This window comes from Rhinolophus sinicus, chromosome 6, assembly GCF_057876585.1.
Source record: "Rhinolophus sinicus isolate RSI-liver-muscle chromosome 6, RSI-T2T, whole genome shotgun sequence".
Taxonomy (NCBI): Eukaryota; Metazoa; Chordata; class Mammalia; order Chiroptera; family Rhinolophidae; genus Rhinolophus; species Rhinolophus sinicus.
In genome coordinates this window covers 57,411,786-57,431,062 of record NC_142506.1, presented here as the reverse complement: position 1 = coordinate 57,431,062, position 19,277 = coordinate 57,411,786, and the positions used below count along the sequence as shown (strand labels likewise).

The 19,277-nt window shown below is 36.0% G+C and overlaps 1 protein-coding gene across 9 annotated transcripts in view; it reads left to right on the top strand.

Annotated features, from left to right (window-relative positions):
* The window catches only part of DISP1 (dispatched RND transporter family member 1), a 163,137-nt gene that overhangs the window by 20,534 nt on the left and 123,326 nt on the right, over positions 1–19,277 (top strand). Inside the window, exon 2 of one of the 9 annotated variants that reach the window (XM_074316967.2) lies at positions 17,771–17,801. The exons of 7 other annotated variants lie outside the window; for them this stretch is intronic. The gene's annotated coding sequence lies outside the window, so the exon portion shown is untranslated. Of the gene's footprint in view, positions 1–13,893; positions 13,916–17,770; positions 17,802–19,277 lie in introns of those variants that run through there. One more of the 9 variants, XM_088799132.1, reaches the window with a different exon arrangement.

The following is a 19,277-nucleotide window of genomic DNA, read 5'->3' as shown; positions in this document are numbered from 1 at the left end:
GAGTAGGGGAAGATCAGATTGGTGCTGAGACATAGAGAACATTCAGGACCATCCTAGGGAACGCTCAGTCTTGTGAAATAGTGAGATGGTTGATCATTCATTTATTTGTGAGCCAGCTGAATATTAACTGTGTGCCAGGTGCCAACGAGGCAGAAGAGGGTAGTGGGTACGAGCACAGGCCCTGGATGCTGTAAACTTTCGGGCTGAAGTCCTGGTTAACTACTTGACAGCTTAGTGACGTGCAGATTTCTCAACCCGCTCTCACAGTTCTGGAGTGGTCTGTGATGATGAATTTGTTAAATCACCATATCATTGATTCGATCAAATTTTCTAATGTTTAAGGTCTTAATAAGAACTTTAATTTTTGGTTACTAATCGGAAGATAGATAGAAAACTACTTTATTATCACTAACAAAACATTTACTATTTTACTTAGCAGTTTTTCAGTTGAATCTTTTAAATGAAGGATTGTTTTAGGTCATTTTGGTTTCTTTTGGATACTGTTGAATTCATTTTAAGTGAAATTCAAAAAGAAAATACATATAAGTTAAATTAGATTTTAAAATTCAAGTTTAAATTTAAATAAGTTAAAAACAATGCCCCAAGAAATCACAGTTAACCAAGTAGTCTTGTACCTGCCCTGTGGCTGGGGGGAGGGAACGGCGCCATTGAGGGCTCTGTGTTGACCTCGGTGGGGAAGCGATTTTCACAAAGAAAAAGAGGATTATGTTTGTTTGGTCATTGCTGTCTTTTCTTACTCAAAAAAGGGGAGTTTAGAAAGCATGCTGGACAGGCAGAATTCGTCCCCACAGCCTGTTAGAGGCTGAGGGGGTAGCTCTCTGTCTTTGAGAACAGACTTTTCATGAAGCAGTAAGGATAGTGGAGGTAAGTCAGAAGCATAGCCCCACAGGCTGGCAGAAGTACTGGTATGAAGTGGGTCCTTCCAGACTGTCTGCTTTTGTGTTCCAGGACACTTCATGGGCTCTGATCTGGGGCAGTGGTGTTTCACACGTGGACGTCGCACAACTACCCTCTAGTACCCTCTTCCTCACCACAAACTACCTTTTGATCTCCGGCATTGTTGGACCGTTCAGTTACACATTCAGACTATGTGGTGAGACTTGTAATGGAGAGTGAGAAGAGGGGTCTGGCCTGAGGAGAAGGGGCTAGGAATGTCTCAGGCCTGCTGCTGTGCCTCATTCATTAGAATTTATGTCCCTTTAGTGGCTGACCGCTCTCCCCGTATGACCACTGCTTTGCCATGACTGTGTGAAACTTCAGTGCAACGTGTGGGTTACGAAGTGTACGTTTCAGATGTTGAATTGAGGTCTACGTTCACTTGACAGAAACCAGACTCATTTTTCCTCAGAAACCATAAGTGTCGTAGAATTGAAGCCAGAAGACCTGGGCTTGAATCTTGGCTCCTCCTCTTAATATTTGTGTCACTCTGAGCAAGACATGTAGTTTTTCTTAATCTGTCTTCTCCTTGGTAAAGGGATGGATGGTTACTACTATTGTTAGTTATTGCAGTGAGACTCAAATAAGATGCTAAGAGAGCATTTTATAACATTCTAAGGAGCTATTTAAATGTCAAGTGTCATCAGTAGATTGTGAGTCTTTGGAGGCAGACTGTGTCACAAGTACCCACAAGCTAAGGCTGTGATCTGGACGTCGTAAGCTGGGTGAGGGCAGAACCTCTTCTGTTACCCATTGTATACTCAGCATCTTTACAGAACTATGCTTGTCTCATTTTCTTTATTTCTAAGTGTCAGAACTTCTAATCATTTTTATTCTATCCATCCCTTTTCCTCAGAAGTTTGATTATTTCTCTCCATCTTAGAAAAAATGGTATAACAACGCATAATACCCTATTCCACAGCTGGATAGGTAAGCTAACTCTTTGTGGGCTAATCCCAAAAGTAAAGAGGCGGCGGGTTAACAATAGGGTTCTCTTTGAGTTCTCCGTCTGCCTCAAATAAAAAGGAACATGACCATCAATAGTGGGAATCTGGAGGATGCAAACACTGAAAAGAAAGATGTTTGTGTAAAGCTAGACAGACCGGAATTCAGGCTCAGCAATTGAATGGAGAGTCCAGAAAAGGAGTTTCGTCTGGGTCTAGGGAAAGATAATCTAAACCATAACGGGGCACATGAGACATTCTTCCTACTGAGACATTCTGTCACAGCCAGCAAGTGTGCACACTAAGCTTACACACCTAACACTGTCCAGGCTGCACGCTTGCCAAATGCTCCTCTGTTTATATTTTTATGTATTTAAATCAGTATTCGTGTACTGATAGATGACAGTTAAGACTTTATAGTTTAAGACAATGCCCCTGTGATTCTTTTTAGTGAGCTAAATTAAATACGTCCTTCAAGCTATTTTTTTGGAAAGGGAATTATTTGACTCTTATCCTGGCTCTGTTGCATGAGCTATGTGATATTGGGCAAGTTACTCAACTGCTTTTGAGCGTTCGTTTCTTTAAAGTCAACTGTAACGTGAAATAATACCGTGCACAGTTGTTGGGATGAAAAATAATAAAATATGTAAAGTAGCTAGTGCGGTGCCAGGTACACAGTAGGGCCTCAGTTCATGATGGGTGTTATTTTGTGATCTAGACTTATGTGTAACTGTTTGTATATCATTGGCAGTAAGTTCCACTGATAGAACATGAGTGTTCCAAATATTGTCCGTCTCACGGGTTTCAATATTTGATTTTGGACTAAATATGTATTATGTTCTTTCATGGATTTCTGAGAGCAGATACCATATTCTGTTGCATTATGCAGTAACTCAAAAGCCATATATCAGCTGCAGAAGCAGCTTCATTGACAAAAAGATACTTTCAAATTTTCAAAGGGTCACTTACTCTTTAATTTTATTGGGTTATATTTGTATCCTTGACAAGAGAATTAATAGTTTTCTCGAATTAAACTGTAGTCATTCAGACTATAGGATATACCAATTATATCATATTCACTCTGTACTGGAGTTGTCTCCTCACCACCACCCCACCCTCCATCTTTGATAATACACACAAGACTGCTAATTGTACCCCTATAGCCATTCTTTTCTTTCTTCTTTTGAGGAGTACAATTCCCAAGTGTGAACTAACCACGAGCACCCAACTAACTATTTCCCATCTGGATGCACCTTAATGGGGCCCTGGCCCTAAGTTTGGGATCTTGGGATGTGAAAGGAAGAGATGTGGGCAACTTTTTGGATCATCTTAAAGACAAAGTAATTTGTCCTGGTTGTCCTCGTTTTCTTTTTTTCTCTTTGGCTGGGAAATGACAAGAATTGAAGCAGCAGCCTTGGATCCAGAGATGGGCACTAAATGATGAAGATGACAGAACCAACTAGCTACTCCAGGTTCTCTGGAGTAGAGCTGTTTACCCACCCTAGATTACTCACTTACCTTTGAACTGTTACGTGAGAGAGAAATAAACTTCTATCTTATTGAAGCCCTAGTGCTTTTGTATTTCTTTGTTACAGCTGTTACAGTTTGTTACAGACTACCTAGTGGCCTAAATAATACACTACTATAAAGGGTTGTGGTTCCCTATTGAATGGGAGAAAATATTTGCAAATCATGTATCTGATAAGGGGTTAATATTCAAAATATACAAAGACCTCATACAACTCAATAGCAAAAAAACAAAAACAACAAAAAAAAACAATCAGATTAAAAAATGGGCAGAGGATCTAAATAGATGTTTTCCCAAAGAAGACACACAGATGGCCAACAGGTACATGAAAAGATGCTCAACATCACTAATCATCAGGGAAATGCAAATCAAAACCACAATGAGCTATCACCTCACACCCGTTAGAATGGCTGTTATCAAAAATGCAAGAAATAACAAGTGTTAGCGAGGACGAGATTCCTCAAAAATATAAAATAGGACTATCATATGACCCAGTAATTCTACTTTTGGGAATTTATCCAAAGAACATGAAAACATTATTTTGAAAAGATACATGCAGCCCTATGTTCATTGCAGCATTATTTACAATAGCCAAAACACGGAAACAACTAAACATCCATTGATGGCTGAATGGATAAAGATGTGAGATAGACACACACACGCGAATATTATTCAGCCATAAAAATAAATGAAATCTTGCCATTTGTGACAATGCTGATGGACCTGGGCGGCATTATGCTAAGTGAAATAAGTCAGACAGAAAAAGATAAATACTGACAATCTCACTTATGTGTGTAATCTAAAAAAATAAAAAATAAAAAACCAAGCTCACAGATATAGAGAACAGATTGGTGGTTGCCTGAAGTGGGGAGGGGATGGCAGGCGGGCAAAATGAGTGAAAAGGGTCAAAAGGTACAAACTTCCAGTTATAAAATAAATAAGCCCTGGGGATGTAATGTACAGCATGGTGACTATAGTTAATAATATGGTGTTGCACATTTGAAAGTAGTTAGGAGAGTGGATCTTGAGAATTCTCACTAGAAGAAGAAATTTATAACTGTGTAGTGATGAATGTTAACTAGACGTGGTGATCATTTTGCAATATATACAAATATCAAATCATAATGTTGTACACCTAAAACTAACAATGTTTTGTCAATTATACCTCAATAAAAACAAAAACTTGTGAAGACTAGAGATTCTACATTGCTTAGTTTAGATGATAATTTGCTTAGAGATTATACATTGCTTAGTTTAGAGACACAGTGCTCTGTCAGTGTTATTTATTATGTGTTCAGTAGTTCATTTCTACCTGTTGTGGGTGGGACACAATGATAAATGTAAAGATCATGAAAATGGTTTCTATTATCAGTGGATTTAAGAAAATTAAAAACAAGTATTTTTTCAATTAAAAAAGTATGTGAAACAACCAGTTACAAAACAAAAGTTTTACTCAGATAATATTGCATGTAATAGTAACCAAAAATATACTTTTATCCAGAAAGAAATAAGAAATGGGTAAGAGGACCCGATGAGAAAAACTTACAATTTAATTAAAACATCAAAGAATGTAAAAATGTATGGAGAGATATTTCATGTTACTTAATGTTATAAAATGTTTCTCATAAAGGTTAATTAAGGTTAAAACCTCAAATAATGAGGCAAAGTATGTAATGAAAAACATTGGTCCTTGGCCCACCATTTCTCAATCCTGGGTCATTATTCCCCTAGGCAACTACTTTGAATTCATTAAGCAGTTTCTTCTGGTATTTACCTCCATATTTTTCAGTATTATGCATTTAAAAATTTTTTCAGTTTAGTCACTATCTGTTGACTTTTTAAAGAGGCAAATGAAGATGTAGCTCTTCTATTCCTCCCTTACCAATTCTTTCTCTCTCCCCCTCAACTTTCTTCCCCCATCATAGTTATCACAGTTTTTGGTTAGTGTCTTCAGTGTTATAATTATGTAACATTCATATCTGAGGCACAGTGATTATAATTACATTCACTTGTTTTTCATAACTGGCATCCATACTCGCTTTTCTTGGAGTTTATGGGAGATTTTCTTGTACTGTCTCTTTGATAATTTCTTGCGCTCCCTTTTCTAGAATTTCTATAATGTAATATTGGGTCTCCTGGATTTTTATCTTCTAATTTTTTTCTCTTTCTTCTTTTTCTCTAGTGTCTGGGAGATTTCCTCAGCTTCATCTTCCACTCTTACTGTTACAGGCATACCTCAGAGATAATGCGGGTTCCGTTCCAGACACCACAATAAAGCGAGTTGTAGTCTTGCTGCTGAAGGGTTTGCCTTCAATTTGTAAAAAAAAATCTATGAAGAGCTGTAAAGTGAAGTGCAATAAGATGAGGTATGCCTGTAATAATAGAATAGATCACTTATAACAATAGACTGTAATAAAAGGTGAATGTGGTCTCTCAAAATATCTTATTTACTCACCTTTTCACTTGAAGGGGCACTTGGCCACTTCTCTGTGGAATATCATAATGGCTAGTTTCACGACTCTTGTGTTTTGGGGCCATGATTAAGAAAAATTAGGGTGACTTGAACACAAGCAGTGAGACTCCACCACAGTTGATCTGATCCCCGAGATGGATTGTCAGGCACATAGTGTGTACAGAGTGGCTGTGCTGGGAAAAGGGATGATTCATGTCCCGTAGGATAGAGTGGGATGGTTCGACGTTTCATCACGCTACCCGGAATGGCACGCAATTTAAAACTTATGCATTGTTTATTTCTTAAGTTTTCCACTTAATATTTTTGGACCGTGGTTGACCACGGGTAACTGAAACGACAGAAAGCAAAACCATGGATGGAGGGACTACTGTACTGGTGAAAATTTGAACCATTGTACAGCATGCCAGGGGCCAGTAGTATTACATCTCCGCCCTAGTAATGGGGGGCTTTGGATGCGGGCAATTCCTGCACTGAGTTTTGGCTGTGAGCCGACAGTAGCCAGCATTGCAGGCAGCTGGGGGATTGAGTTCTTAGGGGCAGGCTCTGGGCATCCACTACAGAAGGGTTTCAGGTATCCTTGTGAGCAGTATTGCCAGAAATAAAAGCTACCCAAGCATGTAGGACATAAATTCTTCTATGGACTCCTTTACCTAATGGATAACAAGTTTGGCTATGATTTCTTTGAGGCATTCAATCCTCATGTTAGCCATAAGTTTTATTTTCAAAGAAGTGTACAAATCATTAATCATATCACTGAAATGAGAGATTATGATTTTGAGATAAACCCAGTCATGATTGATTTATTACATTACGGGGTAGATGCTACTTTTTGGTGATGGTGATACAATTTCTGTTTTTAGGAAGTTTTGTAATAAAATGTCATATTGCCAGCTTTTTTTTTTTTTTTTAATCCTTTGTGAAGAACGAAGTCCTGTAGCTTTAACTGCTGACATTTATGAAAAAGAAAAGTTGGGACATGTGCTCAAAGTTAATTTTTAGAGCTTTATTGAGATATATTTCACATGGCATTAAATATTTACATATTGTAAGTGTATAGGTCAGCAGTTTTTAGGACAGTTACAGAAGGTTTTGCAACCATCATATCTAATTTTAGAAAATTTGTAACACCCCCCCCCAAAGAAACCCCTTGTCCCCTAGCAGTCAGTCCCCATCCTGCTCCTCACCCTTCCCTCCCCAGCTCAGCACTAAACAACTACGAACCTACTTTCTGTCTTTATGGATTTGCCAGTTTGGACACTTCACATAAATGAAATCATATAACATGAGACCTTTTGACTGGCTTCTTTCACTTAAAGCTAATATATTTTTTTTCCACTGTATATTAATCCTAGTAACATTTCTCTCTTTTATAATAGGAGAGGGTTGGAGCATGACAGAACAAAGCTGAAACTTCAGCACGATCTCTATCTACTTCATGCCTCCATTGTCCCATCAGCTATGGCTTAGTGAGAAGTTTCTAGATATGGGTAGCAACCATATTATATGAGGTGGCGATATTTCTCTAGTTCAGGGAATTAATCAGTAATAGATGAAGTCATTTCAGTGATTATTCATTGATTGATTCATTCGCTCATCCATTCAACTTGACTGTGGAAGGATAGAAATGACAACTATATTTTTTAGCCTGCTCTCAGGAAGAACCACATTCCGAGTAGTAATAGGTGGTGGTTTTGACTTTTTAAAAAAGAAATAGCCCAGTTTATAAAAAAGGTCAGTTTAGTCCATTTCTTCTATTGCCATCTGATTGTAAGAGAACAAAAGTGCTTGTCACCATAGTTGTTACCTTACAACAATTTATCAGTTGCTTACAATGCGTTGACGCTATGCTAAGACGCATGGTGCAGCAGTTCTCATTATTCTAACGTCCTTGTCAGGTAAGTGGTCTTATCCCCAAACAGAGGTAAGGAGAATGATCTATGTAGGGGGTGACTATTCATAATAATATGGAAGAATAGTGAGTATATCGGTGGCATTAAGACTTCATGGGTGAGCATGGTTAGGGAATAAATGTCTAAATAGCCACCTTAGTGAGATGATAATGAATAAAATGGTGAGAAACAGTGATCTAGAGTATAGATACTTGTAGTGTAGTGTGTAATGTGTAGATACGAGTGGAAAGCAGGACCTGCCTGTATCGGATAATCATTCTCTCTTCGTGCCTACGTACTGAGCAAGTTTGTATTCTGGATGCTAACATAGTTTAAATGGCAAAATATCTGATAATGATAGAAAGTTAGAAAGCCCTGCGATTACATGGCATCTATTGATTTCATCTCCCAAATCTGCCTTTAATTGTGTGATTAAAATATTTAGAGTTCTTAACAGTTTTAAAATTTGTTTTTCTATGCTACGAGAGGATACTTATTATACTTGTCATTTGAAAAATCACTGCAGGTTTCTTTTTTTATGTAATAGACTTATTTTTTAGAACAGTTTTAGGCTTATGGAAAAACTGAGCGGCAAGTAGAGAGTTCCTGTATCAGCCCTCCCCTCACCCCCCCACCCGTGATTGTTGACACCTTTCAATAGCGTATGCATTTGTTACAATTGAGCCTATGTTAATATGTTATTATTAACTAAAGTCCATCTTTTCATTAGGATTTACTCTTCGTGTTGTACAATTCTATGAGCTTTGTCAAATGCATAATTCATACATCCACCATTACAGTTTCGTACAGAATAGTTTTACTGCCTTACAAATCCCCTGTGGGATGTTAAATGAAAATAAGAAGTCCTTTTTTCTACCCACCTTCCCCGTGTGACTCTAAGAAACTACTGTTAATATTTTCGCGTCTTTTCAGAATTGTCTTGCAATTTGGCTTTTTCATGAAACAGTGACTTTTGGGTCTCTTTCAAGACAGTACCTGTAGATACGCCCTGTTTTTCCAGTGGCAGCAGCCAACAATTTTGAACATTCTTAAAGGAAGGGATTATTCAGTGACTGTGGGCACCAAGTCCACACAGCACTTCGGAGCTGTGCTCCGAGAAGGAGGGGACTAGAAAGGAGCGTATCTAATGACTCACCTTGGTGCCACTTTGGTGTGGAAACTGAATGTTATAACGTATCATTTAAGGTTTTAGGATTATCGCGCAGCACATATTATTAACAAGAAGATGAAGAAAGTGCTCTGACATGTGCATATGTGTATTATGTTCATTTCATGAGTTCCTTTGTCTAAATAGAAAAGCTTTTACTTAATATTGTACAAGACTTCATAGTTCCTCATTCTTGATGTTTTAAACCTTTAAGTAGCTTTCATTGATGATGTGATTAAATGCTTGTCAAAAGCAGGTGTGGTATGTTTTCTCTTTGAAAGATGGAACTTGAGAAAAATGTGAATCAGTCAATGAAATAGTAAGAATGCTTCATGAAAAAAAATTAGGCATCGTTTTAAGCTTTCTGTAAAATTTTAAGAGTATTTGCCATGGGAAAATATTTCTGGAGTTCATGTGTGATAAATTCTTGGTATATATTAATTTTAGATCCCAAAATTCATTATTGTTTAATTGACCTGATAGACTTTTAAAACTAATTATGAAAGAAATAGAACTTGGTGACAATTCAAATAACTGGGCTTTTGCTTTTTTTCTATCATTTCACTGAATGGAAAGTAGCATGCTTTATTAGAAAACGAAGTGATAAATTTATTTTCCTTGGCTTTTTATATTTTTCTTACCTTTCATATGAATAATTCGTTTAATATGAATTGTATTATTTGAATAATTCTGGTAATATGAACTTTTGATGTATCATTTAATTTACATGTTCATTCATAGCAGCATTACTGACAGCCAAAAGGGACAAGCAACCTAGGTGTCCATTGATGGATGAATAGATAAACAAAATGTGGTATCTACACACAGTGGAATATTATTCAGCTGTAAAAAGGAGGGAGATTCACATACATGTTGTAACATGGATGAACCTTGAAGACATTTTGCTAAGTGAAATAAATCAGTCACAAAAAGGCAAATACTATATGATTCTACTTATATGAGGTGTTCAAAGCAGTCAGGAGCATAGAGACAGAAAACAAAATGGCGATGGCTAGGGACTGGAGGAAGGGGGAAATGGGAAGTTGTTGTTTAATGGGGATAAAGTTTCAGTTTTGCAAGATGAAAAGTTTCTGGACATTGGTGATACACAGTGTGAATGTACTTAACAATACTGAATTGTACACTTAAATTGGTTTAAGATGGTAAATTTTATATGTGTATTTTACCACAATTTAAAAATTTTGAAAATCATATATGTTTATTTCCTTCTGCTGACTTTAGGCTTCATTTGTTCTTTTTCTAGTTCTTTAAGATGTAACTTTAGGTTGTTTATTTGGGACTTTTCTTGTTTCTTGAGATAGTTCTCTAATGATATAAAGTTCCCTTTTATTACCACTTTCGCTGCGTCCCCCAAATTTTGATATGTTGTATTTTCATTCTGATTTGTTTCTATGTATTTTTTGATCTCTACAAACACATGCAACTAATTTTGTCCAGTGGAGTAGTCTAGCAAGAATGGAGAAATCTAGAAGTTTCACAGATTTTTTTTTCTAAGAAGATACTATTTCATTTCCGAAATATTTAGAAATACGCTCCTGATTTCAATTGCTAAGACAGTGCGAAAGAAGAGAATTATTTTGGTAATTACAGTCTGGTCTTACAAGGATTATAGACTTAAAGCTTTTGAAAAATTCTGAATAAAAGTTTTCCTTTAAGTACCATTTAGCCATTCATTTGTATTGATTAAAGTTTTGTGTGCATGGTTTTAGGATTATTGAACACATAATAACATGTTATTAACTAGAAGACGAAAGTGCTAGAGATTATAAGGCTAGATAGGTAAGTGGCCGAGTTAGAAAGAAGATATCTATATCATAATGCTCAGATGCAGGTTGAAAAGTATCAGCCTACCCTCAACAGAAATTTGAGGTTATAAGAGTAACCATAAGTCTGCTTCAGAGAAAAGAGGCAAATCGCTTGCTTCCAAGTCACTCCTGTTCATTTTTCTCAGAGCGATCAAATTATTTGATAACACAAAACAGTACTAGGTCCTTTTAAGTTTAGCCACCAAAGCCAGGTTATTATTTCCAACATTCTTTAATTAGCTACTGAATTCTGAGACAAGAGTGAAGAGAAAATGTGATTAGATATGCTTGTCTGGCCATATCACCAGCCACCAGCTTTTATTTGCGGTATGTTTAGAAGGGTTCTTAAAAAAAGATTGCAACAAAACCACATTTCTGTGTATAGTTATACCATTTAGTTAAATACCCTATACATATAACTTATTTTCTTTAAGTTACTAATACATGCAAAGGCAAGCAGAATATCTCATTCATCTCGGGTCAAAGATTTCATCCTATTTATCTTTGTGATTCGCACTTAGCACAGTGCTGGGCGTATATAAAGCTATTAATAAGTGTTTGAATGAGCGAATGACTAAATCAATGCATATGTACCAATTCCAGAATTGGGCTGGACATCATCTATAAATCTTTCTTTTATGAATATAATGTTGCATTTGCTAGTACTTTTACAAATATAGTGTCTGACAGAAATTGCTTTATGTTCAAGGTTAAAAACAAGCAATCAATAGTGACCATTTTCTATAAATGTTAGTATTTTCCAAAGTATGTTCCATGAGGCACTAGTTTTGGGAGATGATCTGCTAGAATATGGTTTTGTAATCATAAACTCAGGAACAATTGCATAAATGCCACCCCTTGCAGCATACACAGGCGCATGTGTCCACACAGGTGTTGAGGTACAGTGTGTAGCAATATATTAATGTCACTAAGAAGTCCTGTAGTATTACAAACTGCTTTAGCTTGGTTTAGGTCAACATTTCCTCCATTTGATGGAACTCAGAACCGTTTATTCCCTTAATATCAGTTGGTCATCTGATGCCCTTTGTACTCCACAGACGACTCTTAGGGAAATAATGCTATACAATACAACAGTGTAACAGAACAGTATTTTGATGAGGTTTCCAAATAATAGCTCATCAGAAGGCCATTGTTATTTCATTCATGATAAACGGATTTTGGGGAATAGCATTTAGAAGTTGTTAGAAACTTAAGGTACAGTGAATCTTCCTTGAATTTACTATAGACTAAAATGCCTTGCATTTATAGACAGGTTACTTAAAAATACTTTTAATTTCTCTACTTGGTATATAATGATAAAATTAATTAATCCCAACAAATTGGAGAAGTTATGCAAATCCAAGATAGCATAATAGAATACAGAGTGGTATTTAAAGAAGTGCAATTTTATCATTGTAAATACCTTATCTAAAATTATGCTAACAAAATATTCCCAAGTGGAAGATTCTGGGTGGAAATTCTTTAAATAATAGTGAGTTGTAGTTAGTTCAGGTGCAAATATATAGTTACATCTGTGGTTTGCCTCATAAAACCTTAGTTATTTAATGAGCTGTATCCGAATTGAGAGTAGAATGAAGCGTGTAAATAAGGCAAACGAGAGATCTCTAATGATGAAGAAAAAAAATTTCTTTTGAGCTGTGATAAAAATAACAAACAAGAAGCAAAGACTTGACTAGGACAGCTAAAAGGAGTGATTAATAATTGATCAACCAAAAGAAAAGGCGCATGCTTGTTGGGTTCTATAAAAGTCCAGGTGGAAGCCAAGTGTCAAGTCACAGTAGCAATCAAAAAATGAGAAGGAGAAAAACGAAAGGAAAGATGAGCTTAATAGTGGTGGTTGCAGCAACCAAGACAGATAGATGTGGGAGAGGTCTGAAAGCAGGTGCACACAAGAGTCTGCAGCAAAAGCAGACAAACGGGGTCACGGCCATGGTTGCCACTGAAGATACTGGCGTATTACACCCCCGTGGAGGCGTTGTGTTGGGGCTACGAAAGATACCCGTGGAATTGCAGTTGTCTTTGGACTGCCGCCTTTTTACATGCTGAGCGTTCATCTCTAGACTATATCCCCAACAGCCCATTCTCTACGCTTTGTTTTTTGTATATTTATAATAGTATGTGCACATTTGTTTCTTAAAATCTTGTCACATCAGTGGTTCTTAACTAGGCTTTAATAGACCTGATATGTTAAGATTTCCTCCAACTGCTTTTTACTTCCTTTGATACTTTATGTTCCTTTGCAGCATAAGAAAGTATAATAAAGCATAATAGTATCACTCACTTTACAGGAATAGGGAAATCAAGGTGAAGGTTAAGTGGCCTGTGCAAGGAATGAAGGGAAGGAGGCTTTCGAGTGTAGCTTAGAAACTAGGAGTTTGGTATTTTTATAGGGAAAAAATACAATGGCTAATTGAGCAGGCTTTTTGAATTTTACTTTTTTAATGCTTGATTCTACACTTAAGTATTAAATCTTTTCAAGTATTATCTGTATCGGTACTGACTAATCTGCCTTTCGTTATATAATGGATAGCTGATCCAGCCTTTCCTTTTAAGAAAATCCTGGATGTATTAGATCGTTAAAACAAATTCTAGCATTTGGTGCTCATTAGTGTTATAACCGAAACAAAAACATTTTAATGGTTGATCTCAGAATATTTTGAAGTTAGTGTAACTTTGCTGGAAAGGTATTTAAGCTATAGTATCAATTGCAAATAGGCCGTGAGCCAATTTGCAAAGCTGTTTCTATGTAAGACACTGAGTTTTTCAGAATGCAAAAGATACAGTATATGGCACTGTGCCATGTGGCAAAGAAACAGAATGAAACAATTACAATGGGATTTGTATTGATAATTGTATTTCTAAGTGAGTAGTTTAAGATGTCGTGAAACAGTTTAGAATAAATCCCCAGCGTGCACAACAATTGCTTTATTTTAGTTGTAGACCATGAAAGAGGTGTTTTGAATATAAAAAAGGATGGGGATATCTTGATAACGATTAAAACTTCAAATTCAATATTTAGAGTTTACAGCTATTTGACCTGACTTAAAATGGGATGCTTCAGTTTTTTGACTGGACATTTCAAGAAAACTGCAAATTATCATTTATTAAGGTAAAATAATGTCTTTCTGTAATCTAGAGATTAAAAAGGTAAAATCTTTACTTGAGATCCTTGTTTGTTTTTTGGCTGGGCAACAGAACTTGGCATAGAGAATTTTTCTTTTAAAGAATACTCAAACTAGTTTACTTTGTTTCTGGTAAATGCAAAAGAAAGGTAGTTCAGTATTAAATAATGTTATATGTGAGTTCGAAATTAATTCAGTGCTTCTTTTGTCATGACAATAATTAGATTGATAGTAAGTACAATTTAATGGTTTATATGTGTGTTTTGACATTTAACCATAGATGTAATTGCTTGCAAGAACTTTTTTTAAAATCTCAGGGTAAGTATGTTTTATTCAAAGTTGTTCTAATTTGTGTAATCTTTTAAACGCCTAAAAATTACATTGCTATTAAGTGTTTTCTTTTTTTTTTTCTTTAAAGTTTATTGGGGCGACAATTGTTAGTAAAGTTAGATTTCAGGTGTATAATTCTGTAATACATTATCTATGTCTCACATTGTGTGTTCACCACCCTATTAGGTGTGTTTTCAATAAGTGTTTTTGAAATGCGTAGATTTACAATGTTACACAGATTGGGAAAACAAACAATTCTTAACACAGTCCTTTATGAGTTTCTGGTTATTTGGGCAATATGTTTAGATTACTTTGAATTCTTTTTATAATTACTGTGAACTGATTTATTTTTGTACATGTATTTATGTGTTTTTAGTTTTATCTGGACCTCAACTAGGTAGTTTAATGACAATTCCATAGCAAGATTATTCTGAAGGCTCACTCTTTACTTTATTCCTACTCTGTGATGCACAACTATTTGGGTGGAAATATGTTTTAGGGTATAGTGTTTAGAAATGCATGAATCACTTGACATGCTTTATTAGTCAGAATAATATACAGTGAAACTGAATTTTCAGCAATTAGTGTCCTTTATTGAATATCTGCTACTTTTACTTAAGTAAAGTATAAATTTGTCAGGTTCAATTAATAGAATATCTTGAAAATATAGAATAAATGTTGGTATCCGACCAGCTTAATATTTAATTTTGAAAAAATTCAATTTGATTAAAAATAAAATTTTAATTTTTAATTTATCCTTTTGTTTGTTTTGGTTTATTATTTATTTTGTTCTAGATCTGCATGGTAGAATTTGGCTCGTGGAATAAAATGTCACTAACTCCAAATAGGTTTGAATAATTTTTTAAATCCTAGTGATACTTTTGTAATTTTCTGTTGTTTTCTGACTCTGTTGTTTTGGGCGCGTGTTGCCGTCTGATTTTTCCTGACTATGCTAGTGATTTGTGTGTAAAAATAAGAACTGTGAGTATTTCTCAGGCAGAAGATAGAAGGCGTTTTAGAAGGCGAGTAGCTTTGTTTGGAAGGCATTTCCAATGATACAAACAATGATATATTACGACTAATATAATAAAATCAGAACCTCAGTTTTTATGATGATGAAGTGTAGGTAACAGGTCCAATGAATGATAGGTGAGTTGCAGGACTCAGTGTCAGTGTCCGACACTGTTCAAAGGTGCGGTAGAACTGGGAATCTGTCAAGCCAAGTTCATTTTCTAATTATGGCAAATATCGCTGTGTTTTATGGGTGATAACTTACATCAATTCCAGGTTATTTTTTAGAATAGATAATATATATGTGTGGTACAGAATTAAAAAGGTTTAAAGGTATGGAGGCTTCGTCTGTGCCTAGTCCTTCAGTCACTCAGTTCTTCTCCTTGGTGGCAATAGCTGCTTACCCGTTTCTTCCAGAGATTTTATGAAAATACAAGCATACATGTGATGTGTGCATATATTTTAATTTACTGTTTATTATCCAAATTTAGTCGTTACCATTCTTGGATGTTGTGAAAAGTGCTGCAGTGAACTTTTTTTATGTACAAATCTTGTTTAAAACAATCACTCTGAAGGATGTTGAAGCAGGATGACGCCTTTGAAGGAGAATTAATGATTTGCATCTAAACTTTGTACTGCTCCACAAAATCTGCAGGTGGCCCAATCCCGTTACCCTGAGTAGCATGGGGGCGAGGGGCGGGGTCGTATCAGAAACATTGTGTGGCCACGGTAGCCAGTGCTGAATGAACATTTTTGAGCCTCTCATTTTCATTTTCTTATAAAATGAACTTGATTGAGATGTAATTCGGGTGCAATAAAATGTACCCATTTTAAGTGGATGGTTTTAGCTGTTCAATAAATCTATATAGCCTTGTAACCACCGGCACGGTGAAGGCATGGAACATTTCCATCACCTAAAAAGTTCCCTCGTACCTTGTACTCTCCTTAGTGCTGCCCCCGCCACTAGCCCCAGGCAACCACTGCTCTGCTCCTGTCACTACAAATGGCATCACACAATCTGTCTTTTGTGTCTGGCGTCTTTTGCTCCGCGTAATATTTCTCAGCTTCATCCATGTTGTATATATGAGCAGTTTGTTCCTTCTGATTGGCGAGCAGTATTCCTTTGCGTGAACAGACCACAACACATTGATCTCTCTTGTATTGATGGGCGTTTGGGTTGCTTCCAGCTTTTTTATTATTATGAATAAAGCTCCCACTTACGTACAAGTCTTTGTGTATTAATGTCTTCATATCTCTTGGGTTCATCCTCAGGAGTTGAATTGTAGGATCATATAGGAAGTTTATGTTTAATTTTATGAGAAGCTGCCAAATAGTTCTGAGTTGTACTGTTTCATATTCCCACCAAGACTGTGAAAGTTCCAGATACTCCCCAACCTCTTCAACACTCGGTATTGTTAGTCTTTTTAACTTGAGCCATTCTGGTGGATGTGTAGTGGTCTCTCATTTGGTTTGAATTTGTATGTTTTCATGTGCTTATGTTCCATCCATATGGTTTCTTTTGTGAAAAGTCTGTTCCGATCTTTTGCCCATTTTTAAATTGGATTGTCTTTTTACTATTTTATTATAAAAGTTCTTTATATGTTCTAGATACAAGTCCTTTGTTGGATATATGTATTATGAATATTTTCTCCAGTCTATGGCTTGCCTTTTCATTTTCTTGATGGTGTTTTATGAGCATATAAATTTTTATTTTGATGAAGTTTAGCTTTTCAATTATTCTTGTCTAAGAAATCTTTGATCAGCCTAAGGTCTTGAAGGTTTCCTCTAGAAATTTTATAGTTTTTAGCTCTTACTTTTAGGTCTGCAATCCATTTCGAGTTAATTTTTGTGTATATTGGGTATAAGATTCTGTGTGTAATCAGTAGTAACCCATTGAAAATGTTTGAACATGGAGGCAACTTTAGTGACCCTGTAGAGGTTGCAGTGAAAGGTGGAAAAGACACATGACGTGAGGTGACAGTGACCCAAACTAGGACAGCAGTCACGCAGATGGAGAGAGCAAGGAACAAGATAGATTTGATGGCATTATAGAGATAGAATGAATTGGATGGGGAGTAACGATGAGGCTAAGGCTTATGGTTCTAGGAAATAACATAGTCTGTGACCAGAACTGGGACACAGGACAAGGAAAAGATTTACGATGAATGGCGAAGAGTTCTCTTTCCACACTGTTGGCTTACATGATAGCAGGACATTTAATCCTCCGCAGGCACACAGGTTGGGACACAGCCATATTCTTAGTGAAAACATTTTTTTCATTAACCCACTGTAACCAATTCTCAGTGTTGTTATATAGTTTCCATTATGGTAGTTTTTAAGACTTCATAATACTGTAGTTTTATAGTGAAGCTACTATAATATCTCTATAAAAGAATGATCTTTTAAAAAAAAAAACTACCAAAATGGTTTCCACTGTATTTCTCTCCTGTTTTCATCATAATATAACCGTTAATAAGGATATTCTTTCATTCTTTGTCTAGATATGCAGACATCTCATATCATACTTTTCACGTAAGTAAGATTGTTTTATCTTTATTTATCTTGATGCTCGAATTATCCCAGGGTGGCCAGTGAAAATGGGCTACTTCAAGCTGAGTTCTGTGTCCTTTTGACATGTCCCTATGGTTGTTTGAGCACTTTCTTATATTCTGTCATAACAAGATATCCTAGGCTCATCTCGTACTTTCCCTGCTCAAGCCCTGTATTCAGGCATTTCTCTGAGGAGCTCTGTTTCTTTTTAGTGGGGAACGGTATTCAGAAACAGAGGTCTAGATGCTCAGATGTGTGTGTGTGTGTGTGTGTGTGTGTGTATCTATATCTCATACATTTCTATACTTCCATATCCATCTACATAAATAATGATAGGGGTGGCCAGTTAGCTCAGTTGGTTAGAATGTGGTACTAATGACACCAAGGTTGCTGGTTCGATCCCCGTGTGGGCCACTGTGAGCTGCACCCTCCTTAAAATAAATAAATAAATAAAAATAAAAATAAATAAATAAGGAAGGAAGGAAGGAAGGAAGGAAGGAAGGAAGGAAGGAAGGAAGGGAGAAAGAAAGAAAGAAAAGTTCATACTTATACCTCCAATTGTAATCCAATATCCTAAGTGTTTTTTTCCCTAAGCTTTCCTCTTTCCATGTGAAGAAACCTGCCTCCAATTAACACAATACATTTACTTCTTTGCTCAGTTCCCTTGTATATAACAAATCTTCTGGTTATAATTGACCAAATTTTTGCTCCAAGACATGCCAACTCCTCTCCAGCAGCCTCTGCCCAACACAGAGAAATGGGAAAAGGATGAAAAAGAAGGGAGAGGGAGGAAGGTCTTCATGATGAATTTGGGCTCGATCATTCCATTGGATGAATAAAAATTTGAGGAAGGAAGGTGCCACATAGAATTTTAAACTTGAGAATAGTCAATTTTGTCAGTATCTTTTTTTTTTTTTAATTGTTTCTGGCTTTCATGTCACAAGCTAACTTCATAAAAATATTTTTTGTAGTACTTTTTACACCTTTTGTTTTTTTTTTGACATTTTAATCTTTAATCCATCTGAGATTTATTTGGGGGTTATTTTAGGATCTAATTGTATTTTATTTTTCCAAATGGATAACCACTTATTTCAACATTAATAGTGGCTAATCCATCTTTACCACATTGATTTGAAATGTCATCTCCACTGGATCCTGTTTACATTGCTCTGTTTCTGTATTCTTATGGTCCATTTATCTGTTGCTTTTTTTTTTTTTTTTTTTTTCATTGCATGCCTGATAGTGGGGCAGTGTAATATTACCTCCTAGGGTACTTGTGAGCATTAAATGAAAAATGCATATAAAATGATTAGTGCCAGCCATACATAGTGTGAAGTAGTCAACCCACATTAGCCTTTATTATCATCTCAATGTAAAAGGAATCAATTTTTAAAACAATAGGGGAGTAAATTGCAAAAAGAAAAAAAAAGGTAAAAAGTATAGTAAGAAGTACTGGCA